The sequence below is a fragment of the Mus caroli genome, unplaced genomic scaffold (genome assembly GCF_978045245.1).
Source record: "Mus caroli unplaced genomic scaffold, Mus_caroli_1 scaffold_1, whole genome shotgun sequence".
NCBI classification, from domain to species: Eukaryota; Metazoa; Chordata; class Mammalia; order Rodentia; family Muridae; genus Mus; species Mus caroli.
The window spans coordinates 110,341,832-110,358,917 of record NW_028227256.1 but is presented as its reverse complement, the minus strand read 5'-3'; the positions used below and the strand labels follow the sequence as shown (position 1 = coordinate 110,358,917).

General features: G+C 39.7%; 1 pseudogene; it reads left to right on the top strand.

Annotated features, from left to right (window-relative positions):
- The first annotated feature begins 221 nt into the window (after nucleotides 1-221).
- Nucleotides 222-761, top strand: LOC110305138 (exosome complex component CSL4-like; annotated as a pseudogene).
- Nucleotides 762-17,086: the final 16,325 nt, after the last annotated feature.

Genomic DNA, 17,086 nt, shown 5'->3' with positions numbered 1-17,086 from the left:
GAAGCCGCTTGGTATTGCAAACTTTATTTGCCCCAATACAGGGGAATGCCAGGGCCATGAAGTGGGAGTGGATGGGCAGGGGAGCAGGGCAGAGGGAGGGTATAGGGAAATTTCGGGATATCATTTGAAATATATATAAAGAAAATATCTAATAATAAATAAATAAATAAATAAATAAATAAATAAATAAATAAATAAATAAAGATTTTAGAGTGGCAAGGATGGCACCACCTGTGAGATACTACGTCCCCCATGAACATCTATGTAACTTGGAGGAGGGTAACCCTGGCAGTGGTACCTATACCTGAAATATTTTCACTCCTGGTGTGCTGCCCGACATAGACCAGCAAGAATGTCTTTCTTCCTGTGGTTTGTGTGATAACAGAAAAAGAGTCACATACTTCCAGATGTAGGAGTTGTAATACCTGTAAGTTCTCTAGCATCAATTCATATTTTACAAAAGTACACATCCTGAAGGAAAATACTTTTTGAGGAACTATTGGCAAGAAAAGTATTGTAGCAACTGAAAAAGACAAGGTTCGTATATATTTATAAGAGTTTCTGTCTAAGAGATGTAGTTTTGGCCAAAGTTATCCCCATAGGTGAGTGCAGCTGAATATGAGTTAGTAGTAGTGATAGCTCACATCATGTAAGATGGCCAAATGGTTTCTATCAGCTGGTGTGAGATGCAATGTCCTAAGACCTACACTAAACTATTCTAAAAGGAGGTCAGAGGACAATGTGATTTCTTACAAACCTAAGCACACATTACCACAAAGAAGGAGTCAACTATTTTTAAGACTATTATTTTTTTTTTAAGATGACATGGTCTTTATTAAGGAGGCTGCAGTCAGGTAGCAACTACCCCTTGAAAATCTGCCAGAAATAACTTTATGTTGTAATGGACACCCAAGACTCCTACAGCTGAGACAGGAACACTGTTGAGTTCTAAAGTTTGAGGCCAGCCTGGGCTAAATAGTTAGACTCTTTCAATGAAAAAAGAAAAAGATAAAATGTACTCTATTTGTAACAGCAGACTTGGCAAAGATTGAATTTTATTCTTTTCACTGCTGAATCAATCTCTCTCTATATATATCTCATATAGAATAGAGTTTACACAGGACATGGGGAGGGGAGTTAACAGGGTAGTAGAGGCATAGAAAGGGAGAGAGAGAGAGGGAGAGAGAGAGAGAGAGAGAGAGAGAGAAGACAAGAGAAGTGGAGAGAAGAGAAGAGAAGTAAAAGAGAAAAAGAAGAGAAGAGAAGAAGAGAAGAGAAGAAGACAACAAGAAGAAAAGTCATAGAAGAGACATAGTAGAGGAGAAGTAGTAGAAGAGAAGAAGTAGAAGAGAAGTGTACAGAATGGAGGCCAGCCATGAGCACACAAAGAGAGAGTGGGGGGAGGAAATGTGGAGAAAGAGGGAGAGAAGCAAAGAAAGCGCAAGAGAGAAACAAGGGAGAACAAGAGCTTGACTAGTTAATCTTATTTAAAGGTCTTCAGCAAACAAAACCTTGCAATAGTTTATGCCTTCTTTATAAATACTTATATATGTATTTTTCAATGACTAGAGAAATATTCTTTAGAAAATATTTTATATTTATTTACATGTCTCTCTGTGTATGTGTGTATGCATGTGCATGTGAGTACATTACCTATAGAAGCCAGATGACCTCCAGAAATTAAAGCTATAGATAGTTTTGAGCAACCTCAAGGGTAATGGAAATTAAATCCAGATTCCCTTAAAGAACTGTAAATCTGTTTCACTGCTGAACCATCTCTTCAGCTCTAACCTTGAACTTGATTTTTGTGCTTCTACTTACAGACTGCTCAGATTATAACCATATACCATCACGCCTAGTTTTTGTGGTGCTGGTGGATTTCAGAGTTTCAGGCATGCTAGGCAGTTTCTCTTAAGTAGAGCTATATATAGTCCAAGCCCTAGCTTTAATAACAGGAGTTTTACAAAGTAAAACAGAATTTACTTTCTCCTTTAGAGCCAATGGGCTTCCTTTCACAAGGGGGAGGAGTAAACTCCCATTAGAAGGAAGTAGCTTAGTCCAAAGTGGACCCCTTATTTAAAATGTAGTAGCCAGTCTTAGTTTCTAGGAGCTACTTAGGAAGGCTAAGGAAAGAATGAATCAATCTCGATTTTATTGGGCAGGTCTCTGGTGATATAATTACAGCAGGAAGCTAGACTAGGTTTAAGGCCAAAGAAAAAGGGAGATACTACATCATTTATTACCTTTGCTACTGGGGTTTGCAGACCACCTGGTTAATATTGACAAACATTCTTTGTCCCATTTGGCGAGACCCTCTTATCTGGCCCAGAGGCTGCTGCAGCTGCTCTGTGATCATAAAATACCAAAGACATGTGTGTCTCCTTTACTGAGTCAGGCTACAGCCTCCATTTCTTTATCAACAATGTCTCTAAAACCCGGCCTACAGGTCAAAGTGATGAGAAGAGACCCTTTGACTATGGACAGGTTCAGGATGCTATAATGAAGCAGCTTCTATGATAGGATGCTGTGGGTACTCTGGGAAAGTGTCACCAGATATAGGAGTCTACCCAGAAGGAGCATCATCTAACTCTAAGGAAAATGCTAAATGAGAGAAAAGAAAAGGAAAAAAATTCCTTAACTAGTAAGAAATATATGTTTTTTTTTTGTTTTTTTTTTTTGTTTTTTTTTTTGTGAATAAAAAGTTAGCTAGTAGATAATTCACGGTTTTATAACTCTGTCCTGGAACTTGGCATAAGAAAGAAGCAATTATTTTAGCACTTGAGGTGTCTAGATGGGCCAAATCCAATTCTATCTCAGAAAGACAGAGAAGGATGAAGTGGAGTCCAAATAGCTTGTGGGCAATTTAAGGAGAGGGGCTTTGGAGAAGATGACTGACAGCTTGGTCCTGGGTAGGAGCTATTATCTCCTTATCCTCTCTATCTGCTTAATTTTTCTCCTGAGTACTTTTGCCTACTTTGCTTGAATTTATATATGTTCGCATATTTTTCTTCTAGACAAGGTCTCTATTTTTATCCCAGGCTGGTCCGGAATTCACTAGGTGGCCAAACTATCTTCAAACTCACAGTCATTCTCCTGTTTCAGCTTCCTGAGTGCTGAGATCAAAGGCATGAGCCACTACGCCTTTTTGATCACACTTTTTGATTGATGCCACTAAGCCACTATATTACCTTTTGAAATGATATAAGCCATAGTCTCTATAAATCTTGTTTGATTATAAATGGAATAGGTGATGTCTTGACATCCGAATTCAGTCATTTAGTGAAGATTTTTATTTTTATTTTTTCTGGTGAATAATGTAAAATTCTACAGGAGCACAATGTACCTACTGTGTTATGAAGCTTCCAGTCCATGGGGGAGGACAGAGAGTGAAACAGTGAGAAAAATATTGAAATATTAAAAATGGTGGTCTTTATGTCCTTCATGATAGACTGTGGGATCCATAATGGTAAGGAGGACTGTTTCTGATTCTCTGTCTCAAATCCTCATCTATAAATGACCTAACAATGATGACCTATAAAAGACCATTGCTGTGTGTCTATTTCTTTCAGTCAAAAGTGACTCAGGAAGAAGTCAACTAGAGTTTCCTGAGAAGAGTAAAAAGCAACAGAGGAATTACTTCCATCAGATTGCCTTGTTGACATTTTACAGAACATTTTCTTTTTCTTTCTTTCTTTTTTTTTTGTTTCCAATTTTGTATTAGATATTTTCTTCATTTACATTTCAAATCCTATCCTGAAAGTCACCTATACCACACCCCCTGCCTGCTCTCCTACCCACCCACTCCCACTTCTTGGCCCTGGCGTTCCCCTTTACTGGGGCATATAATCTTCGCAAGACCAAGGGCCTCTCCTCCCAATGATGGCCAACTAGACCATCTTCTGATACATATGCAGCTAGAGACAACATCTCTGGGGTACTGGTTAGTTCATATTGTTGTTCCACCTATAGGGTTGCAGACCCCTTTAGCTCCTTGGGTTCTTTCTCTAGCTTGATTAATGGTTAATGTGGGATGAGTCCCTGTGTGACTCTCAATGTCTACAAAAGCAAAATATTTAAGCCAGGAAAGGCAAGACAGTAAGCAGTGTTCTTCTACAGACTGTGCTTCCAACCTGAAAGGTGTAAAATGAGATAAAATATCACCACTCCACCCATGTTGGTTTTCCTTAGTGTTTTATTGCAGCAACATAGAAGCAATCTAGGACAGGGCATAGACATCTTTTTAGTGTTTGAGAATTTCCTATATGCATATAATGTGTTTAGATCAAATTCATTCTGTATTCATCCTCCTTCAACCCCTCATTTCTCACTTCTTTTCCTTCTCAATTTCAGGTACTCTGTTTTAAAAATTATTTATTTAAATTTTATCTTATGGAGCCACGCATAGTGGTAGATGCCTCTAATTCCAGCACTTGGGAGGAAGAAGCAGGAGGATATCTATGAGTTTGAGGCTATCCTGATCTACATAGTTAGTTACAGGACAGCCAGAGCTATAAAGCAAGACCTAGTCTTGAAAAAAACAAACAAACAAACAAGCAATATCAGAAACAGAACAACAAAAATAACAAAACCCCTAAATATATTATGTATATGGGCATTTACCTAAATGAATTTCTGTGTGCTACATGGGTGTCTGGTACCCACAGAGACCAGAAGAGGATATCATATCAGCAAAGTCTCACATGCATGGTTGCCTAAAAATGAGCTGAACATGGGCAATAGCAAGAGACATGCCAGAGTGAATGGTGAACATATCACTAGACCTCAAGCCTACACAAAGAACTAAGAAATGATGAAAGTGGGAGAAATGGTTTTCCCCAGGGAAGAGTACACCAACCAATTACTCAATAACAAATAGTCAGCCTTGAAAGCATGCATATAAATAACATTATATAGAGTGATCAGATTATATTTAGAGATATGTATGTATATGCATATATGCATACACATAAAATAATGAATTTGAAAGTGCTAGGAGATATGGCAGCACTTGGAGGAAGACAGAAGAAGGGAAATGAAATAATGATAATCTCAAAACTGTGGGGCAAGTGAACCATGCCACCAGACAGAAGAACTGGTAAGGTTGAGGCAGGTTAAAAACCCTGGGTCATCTGAGAATTGAGAATGATAGATGTCGATCCAGTTCCCTGGCAAGTTCTACCTTTCCTGGCATATGAAAGCATGACATCCCATTGAGAGGACCACGATAGTCACGTAGGGACAACATCTTAACTATTTTCCCATGTAATCAAACATCCCTAACATCTCAGACTGAGCCATCAGGAAACATTTACGCCTGGACCCCACCCTACTCCGCAAATATTTATAAGGATCCTACTCAGATGGAATAAATTTCATAAGTTATTTCATAAGAAGTCATCTGAGTGTGGCTGTTTTATTGAGCTGCAACACTCTGGGGAAGAGTTTTCTCTCCTGAAGCATTCATCACTGGTCCTACAATCTGTCCAGCAGATTGTGCTTGAGCCCACTGCCCACATCTAATTGTTGCCATTACCTGTTGGTTTTAACCACTTCCTGCCACTTGTTTAGTGGCTTCCTCTATGGCATTTGGCTGCTTGCAGCAGATTCAAAACACAGGTTCTGCTACAGTAGCCAGGGGAGATCCTGGCTATCTGCCCTGCATAGGCTTCCCTTCAGAGAGCTGTTAAACTTTGGCCATTCTGCACACACCAAAGCCCTGCAGAATCTTTCATTTTGGTAGGGCGAGGAATCTTTGCATTGCATTTTGTCTCCCCTGAGCGACTTGCTGGAGGTCAGGCACCCAAGCAGTCAGGAATACAGCAGCCAGCTATGATATAATTATAATCTCAAAACAAAAGAAATAGTAAAAAAATACTGTTGCCTAGCAATCTTCTCTGTGTTGAAACATTCACTAAAGAAAAGAGAAAGAGCTCACCAAACTGAGGAGTAAACAAATTTCACATGTTTGAGAAAGCTCTGAAGTTACAAGTTTCATGAGGCACCTCCACGTCCAAAGTTATAGATGCAGAAAACAACTGTGTGGGAAGGATGCTTGCTATCTAAGAGAGACCACCTGATGTCCAGGGTACTGGAAATCAAACAGTGCACTCCCAGCTTCCAGCTACCATGAGATCCATTGTGTTTGTGAAGGCAGCTATTGTGTAGAGACCCAGATCTATTAGAAATATTTCATAGGTTAAGTAGGAGTAGGTGTTGCTCTATTCTTTTCTCCTTGACCACTGATGACCTATAGTAGTGTTTTATCTCTGCCCCAAAGTAGTTTTTTTCCACCTCAGAGATAAGCAAACTTTTCAGAAGTTGAGATATGCAGGTTTCTGTTTAAGACAATTTATGTATAGAGAACAAAACTAATCAATGCTCACAACTTGGCAAGCAGGTATTCACAGGTAGGAATCAGTAGTTCAGCTTTAGTTCTGTTGACTCAGATTACAGACAGGTCCTTATCCTGTTTTTCACTCCTACATAACGCAGTGTTTCCAAAGTAAACTTGATAATCATGCATAATTAATGTTAAAGATAGTTTTTGTCCTTTCTTTTTATTTTTTACTTCATGTTGGGGAGGGCTTTTCAGTGATGTACCTGTTTTGAAGCAGCACTGGATCTGTCAGTGAACCCCCAACCATACTCCTGTTTGTAACACCAGTAGATGTCCCTGGTTCAGCAACTTAGACCTTAGTGCAATTTATACCTTGGTATGTTTTGCACTCAATATCTGGAGTGAATAAGAAGATGTGTGTGATGTCTCTCTAGAAAGAGTCTCACACAACAAATACCACATTGGAATTTGTGTTCTACATACATCTACTATATAACCTTGTCATTCTATCTCTAATTATACACTAAAGGGGGATGCAAGCAGGTTTCCACATAAATACTCAGGAATTATATTCATAGCAACTATATTTACAGTAATTAAAAGTTGGAAACAATCCAAATGTCCATTATCAGAATGGATATAAAAACTGTGATGTCTTCACATAACTGGAAACGACCCACTAGATAATGACCATGAACAGTTCCACCCAACAGTACAGTTGCATGTTAGAATCACTATGTTATGTGGAAAAAGCCAGGCTGGGGCTGGGGAGATAGCTCTGAGGGTAAAGGCACTTTATCAGAAAATTTGAGGATCTGAGTGTTTTTCCTAGAATGAGCGCTTGAAGGTGGAAGGAGAGGACTGACCACACAATGTTGTCATTTGACCTCCACACTCATGCACTTTCACACACATCCTACAAAGATAATATATAAAATAGTTTGGAGACAACCGGACACCTTCCTAGTCAGAGCACAGGTGTCCGCCCGGCCTGAGAGGCTTCTGCCTCAGGTTCCACAAGAACCAGCTTGGTTCCGGGACTCCTCAGAAAGTAGTCTACACAGGTGAGAGTGTGGACCACTGAAACAACAGCTTCGGTGACAGGCCAAAGCAACACAGCTTCTGGGAAAGATCCTATTTTGGGCCTTCATATTCGGAAAGGAGGAGGTCCAAACACCAGATAACTGTGCACCTTCCCTGAAAGAGGAGACCTTGCCTGCAGAGACTGCTCTGACCACTGAAACTCAGAGGAGAGAGCTGGTCTCCCAGGTCTGGTCATAGAGGGTAACAAAATCACGAGAGGAACAATCTCTAAACAGAGACAACTATAACAACTAACTCCAGAGATTACCAGATGGTAAAAGGTAAACATAAGAATCTTACTAACAGAAACCAGGACCACTCATCATCATCAGAACCCAGCACTCCCACTTCACCCAGTCCAGGGGAAACCAACACACCTGAAAAGCTAGACCTGGATATAAAAGCATATCTCATGATGTAAGAAGAGGACATCAAGCAGGACTTAAATAACTCACTTAAAGAAATACAGGAGAACACTGCTAAACAAGTAGAAGGCCTTAAAGAGGAAACACAAAAATCCCTTAAAGAATTGCAGAAAAACACAATCAAACAGGTGATGGAATTGAATAAAACCATCCAAGACCTAAAAGGGAAGTAGACACAATAAAGAAAACCCAAAGTGAGGTAATGCTGGAGATAGAAAACCTGGGAAAGAAATCTGGAACCATAGATGCGAGCATCAGCAACAGAATACAAGAGATGGAAGAGAGAATCTCAGGTGCAGAATATTCCATAGAGAACATCAGCACAACAATCAAAGAAAATGAAAAATGCAAAAAGATCCTAACTCAAAACAATCAGGAAATCCATGACACAATGAGAAGACCAAACCTACAGATAATAGGAGTGGATGAGAATGAAGATTTTCAACTCAAAGGACCAGCAAACATCTTCAACAAAATTATTGAAGAAAACTTCCCAAATCTAAAGAAAGAGATGCCCATGAACATACAAGAAGCCTACAGAACTCCAAATAGACTGGACCAGAAAAGAAATTCCTCCCAACACATAATAATCAGAACAACAAATGCACTAAATAAAGATAGAATACTAAAAGCAGTAAGGGAAAAAGGTCAAGTAACATATAAAGGCAAGCCTATCAGAATTACACCAGATTTTTCACCAGAGACTATGAAAGCCAGAAGATCCTGGACAGATGTTATACAGACACTAAGAGAACACAAATTCCAGCCCAGGCTACTATACCCAGCCAAACTCTCAATTACCATAGATGGAGAAACCAAAGTATTCCATGACAAAACCAAATTCACCCATTATCTCTCCATGAATCCAGCCCTTCAAAGGATAATAACAGAAAAAAGAAAAAAAAAAAAAAAACAAACAATACAAGGACAGGAACCATGCCCTAGAAAAAACAAGAAGGTGATCCCTCAACAAACCTAAAAGAAGACAACCACAAGAACAGAATGCCAACATTAACAAGAAAAATAACAGGAAGCAACAATTACTTTTCCTTAATATCTCTTAATATCAATGGACTCAACTTCCCAATAAAAAGACATAGACTAACCAACTGGCTACACAAACAAGACCCAACATTTTGCTGCTTACAGGAAACTCAACTCAGAGAAAAAGATAGACACTACCTCAGAATGAAAGGCTGGAAAACAATTTTCCAAGCAAATGGTATGAAGAAACAAGCTGGAGTAGCCATTCTAATATCTAACAAAATGGACTTCCAACCCAAAATAAACAAAAAAGACAAGGAGGAGCACTTCATACTCATCAAAGGTAAAATACTCCAAGAGGAACTCTCAATTCTGAATATATATGCTCTAAATACAAGGGCAGCCACATTCATTAAAGAAACTTTAGTAAAGCTCAAAGCACACATTGCACCTCACACAATAATAGTGGGAGACTTCAACAAACCACTTTCACGAATGGACAGATCATGGAAACAGAAACTAAACAGGGACACAGTGAAACTAACAGAAGTGATGAAACAAATGGACTTAACAGATATCTACAGGACATTTTATCCTAAAACAAAAGGATATACCTTCTTTTCAGCATCCCATGGAACCTTCTCCAAAATTGACCACATAATTGGTCACAAAAAAAGCCTCAACATATACAAAAATAATGAAATTGTCCCATGCATGCTATCAGATCACCATGGACTAAGGCTGATCTTCAATAACAAAATAAATAATAGAAAGCCAACATTCACATGGAAACTGAACAACACTCTTCTCAATGATAACTTGGTCAAGGAAGGAATAAAGAAAAAAAATTAAGGACTTTTTGGTGTTTATTGAAAATGAAGCCACAACATACCCAAATTTATGGGACACAATGAAAGCATTCCTAAGAGGAAAACTCATAGCTCTGAGTACCTCCAAAAAGAAACTAGAGAGAGCACACATTAGCAGCTTGGCAACACACCTAAATGCTCTAGAACAAAAGGGAGCAAATTCACCCAAGAGGAGTAGAAGGCAGGAAATAATCAAACTCAGGGGTGAAATCAACCAAGTGGAAACAAGAAGAACTATTCAAAGAATCAACCAATCAAGGAGCTTTTTCTTTGAGAAAATCAACAAGATAGATAAACCCTTACCCAGAATCACTGGAGGGCACAGGGAAAACATCCTAATTAACAAAATCAGAAATGAAAAGGGAAACATACAACAGATCCTGAAGACATCCAAAATACCATCAGATCCTTCTACAAAAGGCTATACTCAACAAAACTGGAAAACCTGGATGAAATTGACAAGTTTCTAGACAGATACCAGGTACCAAAGCTAAATCAAGATCAGGTTAATGATCTAAACAGTCCTATATCCCCTAAAGAAATAGAAGCAGTCATTACTAGTCTCCCAACCAAAAAAAGCCCAGGACCAGATGGGTTTAGTGCAGAGTTCTATCAGACCTTCAAAGAAGACCTAATTCCAGTTCTTCACAAACTATTCCACAAAATAGAAACGGAAGGTACTATACCCAACTCATTCTATGAAGCCACAATTACTCTGATACCTAAACCACAGAAAGATCCAACAAAGATAGAGAACTTCAGACCAATTTCCCTTATGAATATCAATGCAAAAATCCTCAATAAAGTTCTTGCTAACCGAATCCAAGAACACATCAAAACAATCATCCATCCTGACCAAGTAGGTTTCATCCCAGGGATGCAAGGATGGCTCAATATATGGAAATCCATCAACGTAATCCAGTATATAAACAAACTCAAAGACAAAAACCACATGATCATCTCGTTAGATGCTGAGAAAGCATTTGACAAAATCCAACACCCATTCATGATAAAAGTCTTGGAAAGATCAGGAATTCAAGGCCCATACCTAAACATGATAAAAGCAATCTACAGCAAACCAGTAGCCAACATCAAAGTAAATGGTGAGAAGCTGGAAGCAATCCCACTAAAATCAGGGACTAGACATGGCTGTCCACACTCACCCTACCTATTCAACTTTGTACTTGAATTCCTAGCCAGAGCAATTAGACAACAACAGGAGACCAAGGGGATACAAATTGGAAAGGAAGAAGTCAAAATATCACTCTTTGCAGATGATATGATAGTATATATAAGTGACCCTAAAAATTCCACCAGAGAACTCCTAAGCCTGATAAACAGCTTCAATGAAGTAGCTGGATATAAAATTAACTCAAACAAGTCAATGGCCTTTCTCTACACAAAGGATAAACAGGCTGAGAAAGAAATTAGGGAAACAACACCCTTCTCAATAGTCACAAACAATATAAAATGCCTTGGCGTGACTCTAAGGAAGGAAGTGAAAGATCTGTATGACAAGAACTTCAAGTCTCTGAAGAAAGAAATTAAAGAAGATCTCAGAAGATGAAAAGATCTCCCATGCTCATGGATTGGCAGGATCCACATTGTAAAAATGGCTATCTTGCCAAAAGCAATCTACAGATTCAATGCAATCCCTATCAAAATTCCAAATCAATTCTTCAACGAATTAGAAATTGCAATCAGCAGATTACTCTGGAATAACAAAAATCCTCGGATAGCAAAAACTCTTCTCAAGGATAAAAGAACCTCTGGTGGAATCACCATGCTGGACCTAAACCTGTACTACAGAGCAAGTGTGATAAAAACTGCATCGTATTGGTATAGTGACAGACAAGTAGACCAATGGAACAAAATTGAAGACCCAGAGATGAACCCACACCCCTATGGTCACTTGATCTTTGACAAGGGAGCTAAAACCATCCAGTGGAAAAAAGACATCATTTTCAACAAATGGTGCTGGCACAACTGGCGGTTATCATGTAGAAGAATGCGAATTGATCCATTTCTCTCTCCTTGTACTAAGGTCAAATCTAAGTGGATTAAGGAACACCACATAAAACCAGAGACACTGAAACTTATAGAGGAGAAAGTAGGGAAAAGCCTCGAAGATATGGGTACAGGGGAAAAATTCCTGAATAGAACAGCAATGGCTTGTGCTGTAAGATCAAGAATCGACAAATGGGACCTCATAAAATTGCAAAGCTTTTGCAAGGCAAAAGACACCGTCAATAAGACAAAAAGGCCACCAACAGATTGGGAAAGGATCTTTACCTATCCCAAATCAGATAGGGGACTAATATCCAATATATATAAAGAACTCAAGAAGGTAGACTCCAGAAAATCAAATAACCCCATTAAAAAATGGGGCTCAGAGCTGAACAAAGAATTCTCACCTGAGGAATAATGAATGGCTGAGAAGCACCTGAAAAATGTTCAACATCCTTAATCATCATTGAAATGCAAATCAAAACAACCCTGAGATTCCACTTCACTCCAGTCAGAATGGCTAAGATAAAAAATTCAGGTGACAGCAGATGCTGGCGATGATGTGGAGAAAGAGGAACACTCCTCCATTGTTGGTGGGATTGCAAGCTTGTACAACCACTCTGGAAATCAGTTTGGTGGTTCCTCAGAAAATTGGACATAGTACTACCAGAGGATTCCGCAATACCTCTCCTGGGCATATATCCAGAAGTTGTTCCAACCGGTAAGAAGGACACATGCTCCACTATGTTCATAGAAGCCTTATTTATAATAGCCAGAAGTTGAAAAGAACCCAGATGCCCCTCAACAGAGGAATGGATACAGAAAATGTGGTACATTCACACAATGGAGTACTACTCAGCTATTAAAAAAATGAATTTATGAAATTCCTAGGAAAATGGATGGACCTGGAGGGCACCATCCTGAGTGAGGTAACCCAATCACAAAGGAACTCGCACAATATGTACTCACTAATAAGTTGATATTAGCCCAGAAACTTAGGATACCCAAGATATAAGATACAATTTGCTAAACACATGAAATTCAAGAACTAAGACCAAAGTGTGGACACTTTGCCCCTTCTTAGAAATGGGAACAAAACACCCATGGAAAGAGTTACAGAGACCAAATTTGGAGCTGTGATGAAAGGATGGACCATCTAGTGATTGCCATATGCAGGGATCCATCACATAATCAGCTTCCAAACGCTGACACCATTGCATACACTAGCAAGATTTTGCTGGAAGGACCCAGATATAGCTGTCTCTTATGAGATTATGCCAGGGCCTAGCAAACACAGAAGTGGACGCTCACAGTCATCTATGGAATGGATCACACGGCCCCCAATGGAGGAGCTAGAGAAATTATCTAAGGAGCTAAAGGGAACTGCAACCCTATAGTTGGAACAGCAATATGAACTAACCAGTACCCCGGAGCTCTTGTCTCTCGCTGCATATGTATCAGAAGATGGTCTAGTTGGCCATCACTGCAAAGAGAGGCCCATTGGACTTGCAAACTTTATATGCCCCAGTACAGGGGAACCCCATGGCCAAAAAGGGGGAGTGGGTTGCTAGGGGATTGGGGGGTGGGTATGGGGGACTTTTGGGATAGCATTGAAAATGTAAATGAGGAAAATACCTAATAAATAAAAAATAAATTAAAAAAATAGTTTGGCAGCTGGGAAAATGACTCTGTTTTAATGTGTAAGGCTCTTGCAGGGTACCTGAGTGGGCTTTCCTGCAGCCATGTTGAATGCAAGCATTATTTATTTATTTATTTTTCTCTATGGGTACTTGTTCTCATGTGCATACACACAGTTTTATAGGCACACAATAGAAATTATGTAAAAATTGCAAATGTGTATGGTGGGCCTGTAGATGTTGGGGAAGATGAGGGAGGGAGAGAATTTGCTTCAGGCCAGAGTTCCTGTGCTCTGGGCAGGCAGATGCTGGAGGACTGCAGACACTTTCCACTCAGCCCCTGGTGGGCATCTGTCTGTGTGAAGCCATTGACCCCACGCTGAGGAGGTGGACAAGGGGCAGCCCCTGTACCAGATTCTCAATCTCCAGCATCCAGTGCTGGATAGAGCATAGGAGGTGAGAACAGAATAGAGCCCAGGGGTGACACTTTTGTCCCCAGAGACATAGGATGAGGGCAGAAAGGGGTTCCCATGCAGGCAAGAGACCTTAGTCCAGTGAGTGGCTGGAGAACAGGAAGGCCTTCTGATGGGAGATCAGGCACTGCTCATTAGGAGAAAGCCTATCCCATTGTCCAAGCACATCGAGCCTTGATAAACAGTCTATGGATTTAGAGATGTAGAAAGGCAGGGAGAAAGAGTAAAAGTAGAAAGAGACAGAGACTGCCATGGCCAAGAGTAGAGAAGGGGTAAAGGAGAGAAAGAAAAGAAAGGCTAGAGAGTATAGAGAGTAAGAAAGTTGAGAGAGAGGAGAGAGAGAGAGAGAGAGAGAGAGAGAGAGAGAGAGAGAGAGAGAGAGAGAGAGAGAGAGAGAGAGAGAGAGAGAGAGGCCAAACAGCCCCTCTTATAGTGTGATTGTCATCTTGCTGTTGCTAGGTAACTGGGAGCAGTCTAGCCTGAAGGTCAGAAGCTTGGGACATGGTGTATGTGAGTACTAGCCACAGGCTTCTCCTGTGGGGACTGTAGGGGTGGTAACTTCCACAGAAGCCAGGAGTCCAGGAGACATGAGGGGGTGCCTTCTGTCCCATGTAGGTGAGGATTAACACCCATCGGGTTCTACCAGGGTTCAGACCTCAACTCTACTGGAGACCAGCCTGTCTGTGCATTGCTCATTGCCCCAGAGTTTATAACTGTTTTACTGTGCATATGCTTGTGCACCATGTGTGTGCTGTACCCATGGAAGCCAGAAAAGGGTATCTCCTTTCCCTCGAAATTAAGTTATGCATGTTTGTGAGTGGCCATGTGAATTTTGTTCCTCTGCAAGAGCAGCAAAGACTCTTAACCATTGAGCTATTTCTCCAGCTCCCAAACCTTAATAAATTTAAAATATCACCTAATTTATAGTGAAAAATGCATATCAGTGGTTGTCCAGTACAGAGTTCAATGGTGTGTCTGCAAAAGAATATGAAGAATCTTTTGGAAATAATAGAAATAAATGTCTCATGTCTTCTGTGTGTGTGTGTGTGTGTTCACACGAATGTACATATACATGTATTTGTGCATTCAATTGGAGACCTAGTCTCCACTCTTAGGCATACTGCTCATCTTCTTTACCTTAAGTTTGAGACAACATTTCTTGCTAAGCCCAAAGCTCACTGATCTTGCTAGGGTGGCTGGCTAGTCAGTTTCAGATACACTCCTATCTTCATTTCCTCAGTACTGGAATTACAGATGTATGCTGCTGTGTCCAGCATTTTTTGTGGAGCTGGGAATTAAAATCAGGATATCGTGCTTACATGGCAAGTTCTTCCTGACTGAGCCATCTCACCAGCTCAGTCCTCTATCTTAATTGAGGAGAGATTTCGGGATTTCTGGTGGTGCACAGAGCTACCACAACTCATTAAATTCTGTTCTCTAACAACAAGAAGTTACAGCTTGTAAGTTATTTCTCAGTGAACTTGATAAGGAAAAATAAGTCAAGTCTTTTCTGAGCCTCATAAAATGATTACCATCTTGAATTTTAGTTTACAAAAGTGAAAAAATGCTATAAAGCATAGCATATACCCAGGAGAGCAGTGCCAGGAAAATTACAGGTATTAGTGTTATTTCTGCTGAAGGAAAAAGGTTTATAAAGTGGTCTTATAAATTCCTGAGATCTTTCTGCATGTCTGATACAATGTTGGTTTTTCCCAAGTGCTTTATGATGAATGAGATTTTTCACTTTCAAATAATTAAATTATGAAATACTTAAAAAAATCTACTTTTTTTTGTATGTGAGTGTGCACAAGTATGTACATAGAAGCCAGAAGTCAACTTCTGATACTGTTCCTAGCTGCCATCCATTTGGGACTACAGTCTGTTACTTAGCATGAATTCCATAATTGGGCTGAGTTTTGAACCCCAGGGAGCCATATGTCTCTACCTTAACATGCTAGAAGCACAAGCACTGTGTCTAGTTTTTGCAAGGGTTCTGAGGGCCAAACTCAGGTTCTTATACCTGCATGGCATGGCAAGTCCTTTACCAAATGAGCTGTCTCTCTTATTCATTTTGGTGATGAGTTTCATAGTGTTGCCAGGACTCAAAGTTTAGATTAGACTATTTGAACCTCTCCAATGTTGGGATTACAAACATGTGCCATTCTGCCTAGCTTCAGCCAATCTTCAGTTAATAGAGTTGTTGACTCTGAGATCAGATGATGGTGATAATTCTGGTTGCAGAAAACTGGGAAATAAGAAGCCTGCTAAGGGAAATTCTACCTCAGTTTGTTTTTGCAATGGTATTTCCATGTTGAGGCAGCACAATATTTTAGTTCAGAGACTCCCTGAGAGAGTAGTGTGTTGAATTCTGCCCATTATGTGTGCCCCCTTCTGTCTACAAAAAAAAAAAAAAAAAAAAAAAAAGAGTCACTTTCTCTGTGCACCCTTGGCCAGGTAACTTATCTTTGCAGCTATTTCATCCTCCACACATGAAATATTAACAGTCTAGGCTCGGGGAGGAGACCTGCAGAGATACTCCCTGAAAGGTACTTCCTGTCAATAAATGGTGAATGATTGATGAATCAGAAATAAAATATTGATGTTCTGAGTCACACATATGGCCTCTTTCCTCCAGAAATGGGCTTGTGACTTGTATTACTAAAGATATGAATTAACAAAATGGGTTGTTTTTATTTGTTAGAACATAACAGCTTTAGATTCGATTTGATTTGGAAATGCCCTGCAACATTGGGACTCGGGCACTTAGGAAACTGGCAGATGGATTCTGGGAATAAATAATAGAAAATTTTACTTTCCTTGTACCATGGAAGCTTTTAATAGCCTACTCAATGGGAATTTCTCTCTCTCTCTCTCTCTCTCTCTCTCTCTCTCTCTCTCTCTCTCTCTCTCTCTCTCTCTCCCTCTGTGTGTGTGTGTGTGTGTGTGTGTGTGTCCATACGTACACCACTTACAGCCATGTAGAAATACAGGAAAGGCAATGTTGCAATTTGGTCATAGCCCTCAGTTTGTCTTCTTTATCAAAAAGCACTTCCATACTCTTTATCCAAGTCTATCAATGAAAGCTTTGTGCATGTTTTTAGTGATACTCATTTTAAAAATGATTTACCTTGAACAGTTGTATGTAATATTTTGAAACGATCTATGTCTGTTACAATGAAAAGTGTCTTTTAGGAGGGCTGGAGAGAGGCTGAGAGTTATACTTGTCAGTAGGCATAAGAATAAGTATTTGGAATACAGTTAGATATTATTT